Source organism: Lutra lutra, chromosome 6 (assembly GCF_902655055.1).
Source record: "Lutra lutra chromosome 6, mLutLut1.2, whole genome shotgun sequence".
In the NCBI taxonomy this organism is placed as follows: Eukaryota; Metazoa; Chordata; class Mammalia; order Carnivora; family Mustelidae; genus Lutra; species Lutra lutra.
The window spans coordinates 2,492,401-2,505,170 of record NC_062283.1 but is presented as its reverse complement, the minus strand read 5'-3'; positions in this window follow the sequence as shown (position 1 = coordinate 2,505,170).

Genomic DNA, 12,770 nt, shown 5'->3' with positions numbered 1-12,770 from the left:
AAATGTCATGTTAGGAAATGCTGACCCCCGCCTCCCCCAGAGGATGAGGATACGCATGTGTATTGAGGTCATCAGACCCTAGGGAAAGCTCGGTGTTCAATACGCTCTCCCATACTAGCAGTGCCAAGAGGAGCATAGCCCAACATTTCACCACCACACCAGTGCACACAATTCTAGGGAAAGAAATAGCGGGGTGGGGAATTTGAAACTGAAATGGGACATTTGTTTTTGAGAGAGAAAATAGTCTACTGAAAGGCTCTCTCAGTAAGCTTATGAACATTCTGGACAGGAGTCAACCCTGAGTTAATTTCTGGCACTATGAGGGGGTGAGTGCTGAGGAGGGAAGATCATTGCTCCTTACAGTGAAGGAACCACCTTTGCTTTACACCTGTGAGCTTTATTTTAAATAAATCTGTTGGCACCATTATAGAGAAGTCTCTCCACCTCAAAGACTCAATCATCCACTCACTAGGTAAAGTTTCCTGTGATACATGCACTTTACTGCAGTTATAAAACCGATTAAGAAGCATTAATGAGTTCACTGAATGTTGACAATGTAAAAGTAGATGACATGAACCTTCTATCCGAATTCCTGGACTTCCATTGCTCCGCAGCAGGAACACATAGCATCCTTCTCGGAGACATTCTCATTCCCCAAAACTCATTGCAAACTTCTTGGATCTTCAGCAGAAGATCCAAAACAAACCTAAGGAGTTGCTGCCTCTGGCCCTTCTGCTTTTTCAAGTTAGGGCTGAGGCTTCTCCGGCCCCACCAGGCTTGCCCTCTCAATGAATGAGGGATCTGTAGCAGTGGTTCTCACTCACGGGTTACTTTTCCCCATCGGGACATTCGGCAATGTCTGGAGACGTTTTTAGTTGTCACAACTAGAGAGGAACCCTCTGGTGGGTGAAGGCCAGGAATCCTGCCAGCGAACAGGACTGCCTCCAACATCAAATAATTTTCCAGCACAAAGTGTTATTAGTATCAAAGCTGAGAAATCTTGACATGTGATATATTAATATAATGCACACATGTGTATAATAATATAATTCTAAGTGTGTGCATATATATATATGTATATATATATATATTTAAAGTAGAGAAATGTACATCAAATGGTCACAACTTGACTCTGTCTCTTAGATCAATACCCAAGTCCTTATGTCAGCGCTCGAGACCCTCCACGCTCTTAACTCAGTACTCCTCAGAGTAAAGCTTCGATCTCTCTCACCCGTGTCCTATGATTTCCTACCTAACCCATTTCTCAGGATGTTTGTGCAATCTGGACTGCTCCTTTTGCCTTGATGGATTTATATTTTTTCAAAGACCATTTCCAGATTTACCCTTTGTAGAATGACTATGGAGAAAAGGGACTGATTATTTACTTCTCAACTTTGAGTGGTTCTACATTCTGTAACGTGTGGCGCTTCATCATGGACCCAGCTGATTAGACATCTTCCCAAGTGCACTGCTTTGGGTGATATTTCTTCAACAAGCCCATTCCCCACTCACTTGGGTACAGTTAATCTGCTTCTATCAAATATATATGAAATGTGTAGAACCCTTCCTATCTTACTAGACCACTGAAGAGTCATGGTAATTTGTTCTCAATGCACTATCTTCTGATAACATGAGAACTTCTCCAGAGATTTCTTCCTTCAAGCAGAAAATATGCCAATTAAAATGAGCTGTATGCTGACACCCTGCAGTGTCCTCCTGCCCTTCTGCCATCCTCAGCTCTGTAGTTAATGCCGACCACCGTGGGAGGCCTTTTCCAGTCTCCAAGATTAAGATACCTCATGATAAGTTCTCAGGGACCCTTGTAATTCTTTAGGCACGTATCAGAATTATAGTTAAATGTTCCCAGCCGTTTGTTTAATATCCATCCCCCATAATATGTGTCTCCCTTTCTCCTTAAGGGCCTGCGCCGTGTCCCACTCTACAGAGTGTCTGTGCTATCAAGACTGGTACATAATGGACTTCTAAAGAAATAGTAAATGAAAAAGTTACTTCCAGAATAGAATTTTTGTGTACTGAATCTGGGTACATATGTACATGGGTCCAGGTCTAGGGTCTTGTCAAGTTCAGAGAGCAGAAACAGTCCTTGTATATAGTCCTTGAATAGCAAAACCCAGAAATCCAGGAGCTCGCACCCCTCGTGGCATTTGTGAGGCTCACATGATGGCAAATCTAAAGCCAGGGTTAATGACTTCTGAACACACTGATTCTGAAAAGCCACACATTCATGAAAGGACAAAACACGGATACTGCTACACAGTGTTACCCAGATACAAATCAGGCATTCATCTAATCAAGGACCTCTACGGTGGTTGCCACTGATAAAATGATGGAGGCACACAATGACACTGCCATATAGCAACAGACAGGCACAAAACAGCATATCTCATCCACTCCTGTATTAATGTCCTGCATCATCACTAAGCGGTTCTCCCAGACGTGGGTCTGGGCTGGGCAATCTTGGGCACAGTGAGGTGACCCAGAACAGCCCTAAGGAAGTCCTTTCTGGTAGGCGATACAGACTGCGACCCCATAGACCCTAACACAGACACAAAGTCATGCTGTTGAGACGCAACTTGAACCATACACAGTACTACTGAAAGACAGAAACACACAGACCCGGAGTGGTACAGGGACAGAGGAACCCCCACAGACACACACGTGAGAAACAGATGTGTGAGCAAACAGACCGATCACACCCACACACATTAAATAAGGCATGGAGGTCTAAGAGGAGCCAGACATGGTGAGAAGCACTTCCGAATCAAATGTGGCTCACATTCCCATTAAAAAAATATCTGATACAATTATGATCTCCATTTAAAATTTAATAAATCCAGGGCACAAAGAACTTAAACTTTTCCAAGGTCACTAGCTGATAAATGGCTTGGATGTTTAGGATTTTTACCTGTTTGGTCTGCCTTATCCTCTGTTCTAAACTCTTCCTTTCCCTGAGGTTCTCGTGAGGCTGGTCCCTCCTCCTCCTCAAGGATCAGGTCTAAGAGGCCTTCCAAGACCCCACATTTAAAAATCCAACATTGCCTTGCTTTGTTGTCTCCAAGAACCCAGGAGTATTTGAAATTACTCTGTATCCTTTTCTTGCCTGTAGGTAGCTGGCTATCTTACATGGGCTGGTGAAATTCCTGCCTTACTTTGATTAGCTTTGTCATGGAAAATCCATTCAAAGGAGAGAGTAGTCAAGATGGGTGTGGCAGGATGTGGGTAAAAGGTGTGATCTCACCTGCTCCAATAAAATGGCAGCTTGGCACCAGAGTCCTTTGCATGTAGCTTGCAGTCTTCAGAGTTGGATGCCTGAAGGGAGCTCCTCAGTGTAGGGAGTGAGTTTTAATCCTTGTATTCTTTCTATACTTCATTAGAAGTCAACTTCAGTGAGTAATATGTGTTTACCATTGGTGGCATTTGTTTTTAAAAAATAAACACAGTAAGTAGATGATTTAGAAGTACAGGAATTATCTCACACCATTCCTTCACTAATGGAATTCTTCTACCCCTTCAACCTTGAGCAAATTTTAAAGAAAACATTAATAATAGGGGAGTCTCCTTAAAAATATAAATGGCTCTGCCACATCATAGAACCATTTAAAGTTAGGTTGAGTGTTACTTGTTGACATGGGCTAAAATGGAAAATTACAGAAACATGGGCTGTATTTCATGGATCTCAAAATCTTATGAGGCAGTGACATAGTGAGCAAAAAGGATATAAAGAATGCATAATTGCATGTAGAGATAAATACTACTTAATTCAATAAAAAGAAAATCGACCCTTTTTCAAAACATTTTTGGAATGGAATATATAGCCTGCCTTTGCTCAATGTTATCAGTCATACTTAACTTGCAACTCCAGTTAGCTTTTTTTTTAACTCCTCAATTTTGGTTTAAGCACTGAACTCTCATCCTGCCACATAATGGGCATTAAGCCATCTGCAAAGGGCTGAAAGAATCCCAAATAGTAATAGGACACTTAATCTCTCTTGATGGTGTAACCCTCGTTGCTCTGTATATCTCCACAATATAATGGTGAAACATATTAGGTCTTCATCCACAGTTCCTGAAAATGCTTCAGAGCCATAAAAGTGAAATGGGTGTCTTGTTACTAGCGAAGGGGATGTTTGGATCCCACCCTAGGGCAGGGCTGGTTGCCAGGAGGACCAACCATGTGATTAGAGGGTTGAAAATTTCAGTCCTAACCCCCACCTCTGTGGAGAGGAGTGCAGTTGGAAGTTGAATCAGCCAATGGCCAGTTACTTAGTCAGTCATGTGTGCAACGAAACCTCCATGAAAACCTAAAAGGACTGGGTTTAAAGAGCTTCTAGGCTGGTGAACGTGTGAAGATGCAGAGTTGCGTTGTGACACGGATACTCCTTGCCATTTCTCCACACCTTGCCCTATGTATCTCTTCATCTGGCTGTTGATTTATATCCTTTATCACATCCTTTAATAAATGGGTAATGTTGTTTCCCTGTGTTCTGTGAGCCATTCTAGCAAATTAAAAGAGGAGGAGGTCCTGCGAACCTCCAGTCGGGAGCCAGTCAAAAGCACAGGTAACAGCTTGGGACTTATGGCTGACATCTTATAGGGGCAGTCTTATAGGGAAAGGGAAACGTGGAAAGTGCCTTTTCAAGTCTTGATGTTTTTTTTTTTTTTTAATGGGTTTCTTTATCTTTACTTGGTTAGGGAGTGTTTTTGTTTATTTGTTTGCTTTTTAATTTTTTGGAAAACAAGCTCTTTGCCACTGATTAAATTGAGGAGAAATGAGCCCTTTAAAATATCACCGTTCAATCTGTGACTGTAACATAGAAATAAAACTGATGTTTGTACTTCATTTTGTATCCAGCAACCTCTCTAAATTTATTAATTCAAATATTCTCTCTGGTGTTATGTATACATTTTATGCATGTGTTACAACATCATGTGGAAACAAGAACATTCTCAGTCCTTCTCACTTACCACAATGGTAAATCCTTCTTTGGATTTACAGAAAAACTCAGAAAGGCATTGACTGACATGTCCTTTTCCCATGGACTACTTCAAAATCCCTGTTTGACAATCTGCAAACACAACTTCTGCTTCCCTTGTCAGACGTCTAGAGAGGGAGAACCAAGCATGGCTTCACTTGTCCTCGATGTCTTGACATCAGTCGTATTTGAAGGATCTGAACCTGGGGAGGCCAGTGGCTGAGATCCAGGCGAGGATGCTGGTGACCAGCCTGGTCTCCTGGATGCTGGATGTGAGTCCCCCATCTCTAACAGGGATAGGCAACTTCCATTATTTTTGCCCAGGTGGGGAGGGATCATTGTTCTAACTTAAAGGGCCCAGTGAATGTTGAGAGAAGCTGCAAGATAAATATTTGAGGCTGAGGCAACTTATCCATTTATCCATTTATCCATTGCCTCTCGAGATGACATGTAGAGTTGTAGCTCACTACATTTCTCTGTGTGAGAGATGGTCAGTCACCTAAAAATGCGGGGTGGCAGACAGCTAAGATTATCAGCATCATATTCATGGCAAGTCAACCCCTGCTCCCCCCTCTAGACTGGGAACTTGTAGCTGAAGAGGGGTTTGGAAATGGGAGAGACTAGGGTCCTGGCTACGATGTTTGAGCCTATCCTGTGTGTAAGTTCTTAATGTTGGCAGGTTTATTCATGGTGTTAGTGTCTGCCTCAGTGAGTCTGGTTGATTTGGCAGAACAATTCAATTTGGGACCTCTTGTGTGTCTCTGTGTGTGTGTGTGTGTGTGTGTGTGTGTGTGTGACATTAGTCACCTTTTTTTTTTTTTTTTTTTTTTTTTTTTTAGCAGTGGTAGTGTATTATGCTGTAGTAGGAAACCAACACGTTTGTCTACCAGCTGCTCATTCGTTTTCATGGCTGAGTAGAATTCTGGTGCACAAATAGACCACATCTTTTAGCCATCTTGTACTGATGAACATTAGACAATTTCCACATTTTGGCGAATACAAAGAGGGCTGTTGTGAGCATTGGTGTACGAGTCTTCATATGGTGAAAGGCAGTACAGTATGCCCTCACAGAATGTGCCACTTTGGCATGTCAATTATTTCGAACAAAGTTACTTGAGAACGAGCTGGTACAAGAAGAACTCTCTGACCCTCATTTCCCCCCCAGAAAGCAGGAAATAAATCTTCCATGTGAAAGGTTCCCTCCCTGTCCAAGGAGGCTAGAAGACCTCTTTCTCATCAGAGGTGGGAATTTAGGCCCAAAGAGGCTGTATAAACAAATCTTGGTACTTCACTAATTTACTACCACATGCCCGGATCGCCTTGTCAGTTCTTCACAAATGCAGTTTCTCTGTCTCCCAAGGAGAGAAGCTGCCTACTTAGCTCATGTCTCTGAGTCATGTTTCCATGGGGCCCCCGCACCTATGAAGCCGAATTTGTTCTTTTCCTATTACTCTGTCTTATGTCAGTTTAATTATTAGACCAGCCAAAGGACCCAGAAGGGAAGAAAGATCTTTCCACGTCTACCATGATCATATATTTCATTTTCTTTTGAGTAAAAACCTGGGAGTGCTATAGCTGAATCATATTGTAGATTATATGATTAACTTCTTCAGAATCTGTCAAATTATTTTCCATTTTCCATCGACAGCACAAGTTTACTAGGAGAGTTCTGGTTCCCTCATTTCTTCTCCAACACTTAGCATGATTCTTTTTTTTAACTTGGCTTTTCTAGTAAGTGTGTAGTGGTCTTTGGTTGTGGTTTTAATTTGAATTTCCCTGATGGCTAGCAATTCTCAGCATCTTTTCCTGTAGTTATTTGGTAAGCACATACTTTCTTATGGAGTGTCTGTTCGTATCTTTTGCCCATTTATCTAATTGGATCCCTTATTCTCTCAGTGTTGAATGTTAAGCACACTATAAATACAGTCCTTTGTCAAGTAAGTGACTCTGCAAAGATTTGTCCCAGTTTGTGACTTGACTTTTGATTCTCTTGTCCTTTGAAGGGCAGAATTTTTTAATGTTAAAGAAGCCCAATTTATCAATTTGTTCCTTTTTGGATTGTTTCTCTGATATCATAGCTAAGAAGTCTTTGCCTAATCTGAGGTCACAAAACTTTCCCCTATATTTCCTTCTAGGAGTTTTGTGGTTTTTATTTTATGGTTAAGTCTATGATACATTTTGAGGTCATTTTTGCGAATTATGGGCCCAAGTTGTCTTTTCTTTTCTCTTTTTTTTTTTCTTTTTTTTGCTTGTGGATATTCAGTTTTTCCAATTATTAGAAAGACTATCCTTTCTCTACCAATTTACCTTTAGGCCTCTTTCAAAAACGGGTTGTTCATATGCGATAGTTTATTCTTATGCTCTATTATGTTCCTTGACCTATTTGCCTATCTTACTTTCTATAATAATTCTTTGAAATCAGTAGTCGATAGCCACTCGTCTTTGTTCTTTTTGAGTTGTTTTGGCTATCCTAGATCCTTATCATTTCCATGCAAATCTTAGAATCATATTGTCAATTTTTACAAAGAAAGCTTCTGAGTTTTGATTGGGTTTTTTGAATTTACAGATCAGTTGGGGGATAACTGATAGGTTAACAATATGAGTCTTCTGACTTCTGAATGAACTTTATCTTCACATTGAGTTGTCCTCTTTAACTTCTCCCAAAAATATTTTGTATTTTCAGGCACAGGTGGTTAATATCTTTTGGCAAATTTATCTCAAAACATTTCATATTTTTATCGTATTATAAAGGAAAATTTTAAAAATGTCTATTTCTGATGGTATTGGGCTAAAAATATACTGACATGTATATAGTCACCTGATTTGTGACGAACAAATGGGCGTGTGCACTGGGCAAAGGGTTGTCTTTTAATAAATTGTGTTGAGTCAACCATATGTCTATATGGAAATACCCATATGGAAAAAACTTGTAAAAATCAACAAATAAATGTTAAATAACCCAATAGAAAATACTCAAAGATATGAATAACATGCTCCACTTAATGACGTTCAAGGTACAGGAAGCATATGAAAAGGTATATAACATCATTACTCAGAAAGGAACCAAAAATTCAAATTAAAACAACAAAATATCACTGCACATCTTCCCAGAAGGACAAAAATCAACAAGCCTGACAATATAAAGGCAAAGATAGGAAGCAATTAAAATCATTTTATACTGCTCATGCTGAATTGCTTTCTCTATTTTGGAAAAATATTTGTCAGTATTTATGAAAAGTAAATATATGACTACCTTACAAACTGTCAATTCTACTCCTAAAATTATATGCCTGAAGTTCATGAATGCATAAGTTCACCAAAAGACATATACAAAAATATTCATAGAGTTTATAATACCCCCAAAACTAAAAGCAACTGAAAAGCAACCAAGGACATTAAATTTTAAAGTGTTAGCATTTCCTGAAATTGTCCTGTAAGCTTTCTTAAAGTACAAATTAACACATTAGCCCTAATAAAATGTCACCATAACTTCTATGCCATTAGGAGTCAATCAAATACTTTAACGTGTATTTTTTTTAAGATTTTATTTATTTATTTGACAGAGAGAGATCACAAGTAGGCAGAGAGAGAGGGAGAAGCAGACTCCCTGCTGAGCAGAGAGCCCGATGCCTGGTGGGGGGCTCGAGCCCAGGACCCTGATGAGATCCCAGGACCCTGATGAGATCATGACCTGAGTTGAAGGCAGAGGCTCAACCCACTGAGCCACCCAGGCGCCCCAACATGTGTATATTATTTTTAATCAATAAAGGAATTTTAGAATTTAAATCTACAAACTTCAAAGTATTTACTTTGTAACATAATTAATGTAAACATAAATTCAAAGATATTATGGTTTGTTAATCCTCGACTTGTTAATATTTTACATCAGGTGGACTTTTTAAATCAAGCATATAAATAAAAATATTTAAAAATGGTATTTGAATCAAATAATGATGGAAAGCCCAACCACCATGTTACAGTACTGACCTGCCCTATTATCAGAATGGAGTAGGAGGAAACTGGTAAGGATGATTTTTGAGTTTACAAAAGTAGTTCGGAGGGTCTGGTCCTACTGCTATGGAAGAAGCCATTCTGCCTCCTCCTGGGTTGTGTTCATGAGAGCCTGAAGGACTGAGAGTGGGAAGGAATGGGAACTCAGCCCTAGCTCTCCGGAGCGGGGGGCTACGGAGTTGAGGAACGCCCTGAACACAAAACTTAATTCGTGGCGGTGGGATTATTGGGGTTAAGTGTAAGAGCTGCTTTGTTCTCTTCTACTGGACTGTGAGAGCAAGGACAACGCCTCACTCCTTGTTGCTTCCCAGATGCCTGAAACAGTTCCTGACAAACAGGCACTTCGTCAACAGTAACTGTTTATTGCACCATCAAACACTATTTTTTTAAAGATTTTATTTATTTACTTGACAGAGAGAGCAAGTACAAGCAGGGCAAAGGGAGAGGGAGAAGCAGACTCCCTGATGAGCCGGGACACCCCGCCCACCAATGCGGGACTCGATCCCACCACTCGGGGATCATGACCTGAGCCAAAGGCAGACGCTTAACTGACTGAGCCGCCCATGCTCCCTGCACCACTACACACTATTGCAGTTATTCTCGATTATGCAGGTGCGTGTAGGTCAGGTGTGCAACTGACTAGATAAGGCAAATGAGGCTTAATACGGGGAGGGGCATCAGGCTCACTTTCAGGGGTTCCCAGTGTAGGAACAGTTTTGGCCTGGGGTTACCTTCCTCAGGTTACTAGCTAGGGCGCACCTGCAGGAAGTTTCAGCCTCTCTGGTTACTAAGGAAAGAGTTCTGGGCACCTGGCGGGCTTTGTGGGCTGGGCGTCTGCCTCGGGCTCCAGTCATGGTCCCAGTGGAGTCCCAAATTGGACTCCCTGCTCCCGGGGAGCCTACTTTTCCCCTCCCTCTGCCCCTCCCCCCTCTGTGCTCTCTCTGTCAAATAAATAAAATCTTTAAAAAAGTAAAAATAAAGGAAAGGGTTCCAAGCTAGGTAATGAGAAAAGCAATGGGTAGAACCGTGAGAACATGGCCATTGCCCATTTAAATTAAAGAGTGTGTCTTTGGGGGGGTGGGGGGGGCAGGGAGGGGGATAGTTCACGTTTATGTCTTTGTATGAAGAAGTTCCAGACGGCTACACAGGAAACGAATAAGCGTGGTTCGCTGTTACTGATGGGGGAGCTGGGTGGTCGAGGACTATGCCGGGAACAGAAGTGCTTCTTGTGTTCTTTATGGATGCAGTTAGGAAACCCTCGCAAGGGACTGCCTAGTAGAAACTGCAACAGAACCAAGTTTTAGCTGCATTGTCCCAAACGGCCAGCAGGTGGCGAGAGCGTGCGACGCCGTCCCGCAATGGGCCGAAAGGGGGAGACTGGGCTTCCTCGCCGTGATTTCTGTGCGTCTTCATTACTCTAAACGAGGAATAGATTCGTTAACCTGGCCGGCTCCTTAAAAAAACTTTTTGGGGGCAGGGCAGGGTGCAGGGGAGGCAGGTGGGGCAGGGACTGAGGCAGTGTTGAAGCACCCCCGGAATATCCAGGGATTACCAGCATTCTGCCCACGCCGGCTGGCTCTCCCGGCTTCACTGGGCCCGAGAGGGACACCAGCTGTCCTTTCAGCGTTTAGTATTGTCACAAACGTCCCAGTAGATACAGAGGTAAACAAAACACCGGATTCTTGCACCGAAAGTAACTTAGAAGTGATCATTTGTAATATCATCCAATACCTAGTGGTTAAAACAACTCCACAACACTCAATTGCCTCAAATACTTTTCTACAATGATTTTATCTGAATTAGGACTCCGTTGGTTGCTATCTGTTTTAATTCCTAACAACCAAATCTCCAAATAGGCGAGTTTGCTCTTTGGGAAAGGACTGAGAAAGGATAATCTGGGTAATGGCAGTTCTCATTGTTATGGATTGTCATTGTTTGTAGACCCTTTCTGTGAAAAGTGCTGGGAGAAGTTTTCTCTAAAAAACAAAAGTAATTACTGATATGTTCCATTCATATTCCGTTCACATTAAATTTAGCATCTTTAAGTTTAAAATTGAAAACTTTTGCTCTGAAAACCTTAGTTTTTTACACAATAAACAAACTTATTTTCTGTATCCATAGACATAATAGAAAACATATTTTAACACTTTCATTATTCTGAATTAGGAACCAGAAGGAAAGAGAGAAGAAAAGAAGGTTTGAACCTAAAAATCTGACCTCAGGTGAGGTCAAGGTCAGACTTCAGTGGAAACAGACTTTTCAATCCTTTCTTCATTTTCAAATGACATTCACTAATGTTCACTAATAATAGAACCTAGAAGTCACGATGTTGCAAAATAGCTTAAGAGAAAAGGCCTCCTCTAATGAGGTATAATGGAACACTCTTCTTCCTGGCTAGTACATTTGTTTCTTGTTTTAAAAAGTCCTTCTTTCTAATATTTTCCTATTTTATCTTCCAAAGGTGTCAGTGGTTTTCTACTTACATTTCGGATCTTCCACCAAAAACCATCCCATAACCAGTTGCCATGATCAAGTTTTTTGAGCAGCCCATCTTTTCCTCACTAACCTGAAATCTCACCTCTCTCTTTTCTGAACTTTCAAAAAAAATTAGATGTGATCCTTGGCTTCCTATCTAATTCAGTTGGTCAATGTGCCCATCTCTCTGCAGTGCTCCGTAGTATTAGATAAGTCTTTTATTGCTAAATCATATTCTTCCTCTCATTGAGAGTTTCTTGGATTTTTTAAAATCACTTCACTCTTCAAATAGATGTTAGAATTAGCTTCCAAATTCTAAAACTAACATTAGGATTTTGACTAGAAGTACCTTGAAGAATTATACCAACTTTAGAAGAACTGACATCTCTATGCTATTTAATATTTCTTGTCCATGAACATAATACATCTTTTAATACCTTTAAATAAGAGTCTGATAGCATTGGATTTCTTAATCCTCCAATGCAGCTATTCGTGGTCATATAAACATATATATACATATATATATATATAATAATTTTTGAAAAAGTTTGTTGGACAGAAACTCAGTTAATTTTTGTAAATTGAGAAATAATGACCAAAACCCAAAATTCACTCCTTTGCACATACCGCTTCTCCATAATGATGATTTGCTCATTTTGCTTGTCTCAGTCATATTTTAAGAGCATGCAAAATCTTTTTAGTTATAGAAAATAGCTCATAATCCAGAATCCACTACTCTTCTCGTTCTACTGTGAGTCCATCTACATATTGTGTAACTTGTAGGGTTATATGGCACCAGGACACCCTAAATAAAATACTAAGGGAGAAGGAAAGAAAAACCAGTGATTAGATTAAATAGTCAAATATGTGAAATATCACAGAAGGAAATATGGGTAGACAGGACAGTTTTTCTCAACTCAGTTATCTAAAATCCATTTCACCAAGTAACTAATTGGTGACTAATAAGAATTATTGAAACTTTGTATATTTATCAATTTTGTAGTAACTTACATTAGTGTAGTTTAACTTGTATTTGAAGATTTCTGAGACTAAGTTGATTGGCTTTCAGTGTGTATTTTTTATGACAGCCTTTTAAAGAACACTCAGACTGTCTCAGTCCCATTGTCTGCCCATTCTCCTAAAAAGAGAAAGTGCAAGAGGGAAGAAGGAAAGCAAAAACTTAAGATTGGGAAACAAAGGATTCCAAAGGCCTAAATCCAAGACCTAAATCTTTACCAAACATCTCTTAAGCCCGCTAGTGAATCTAACTAAAGTTGCTTTAACTTTACC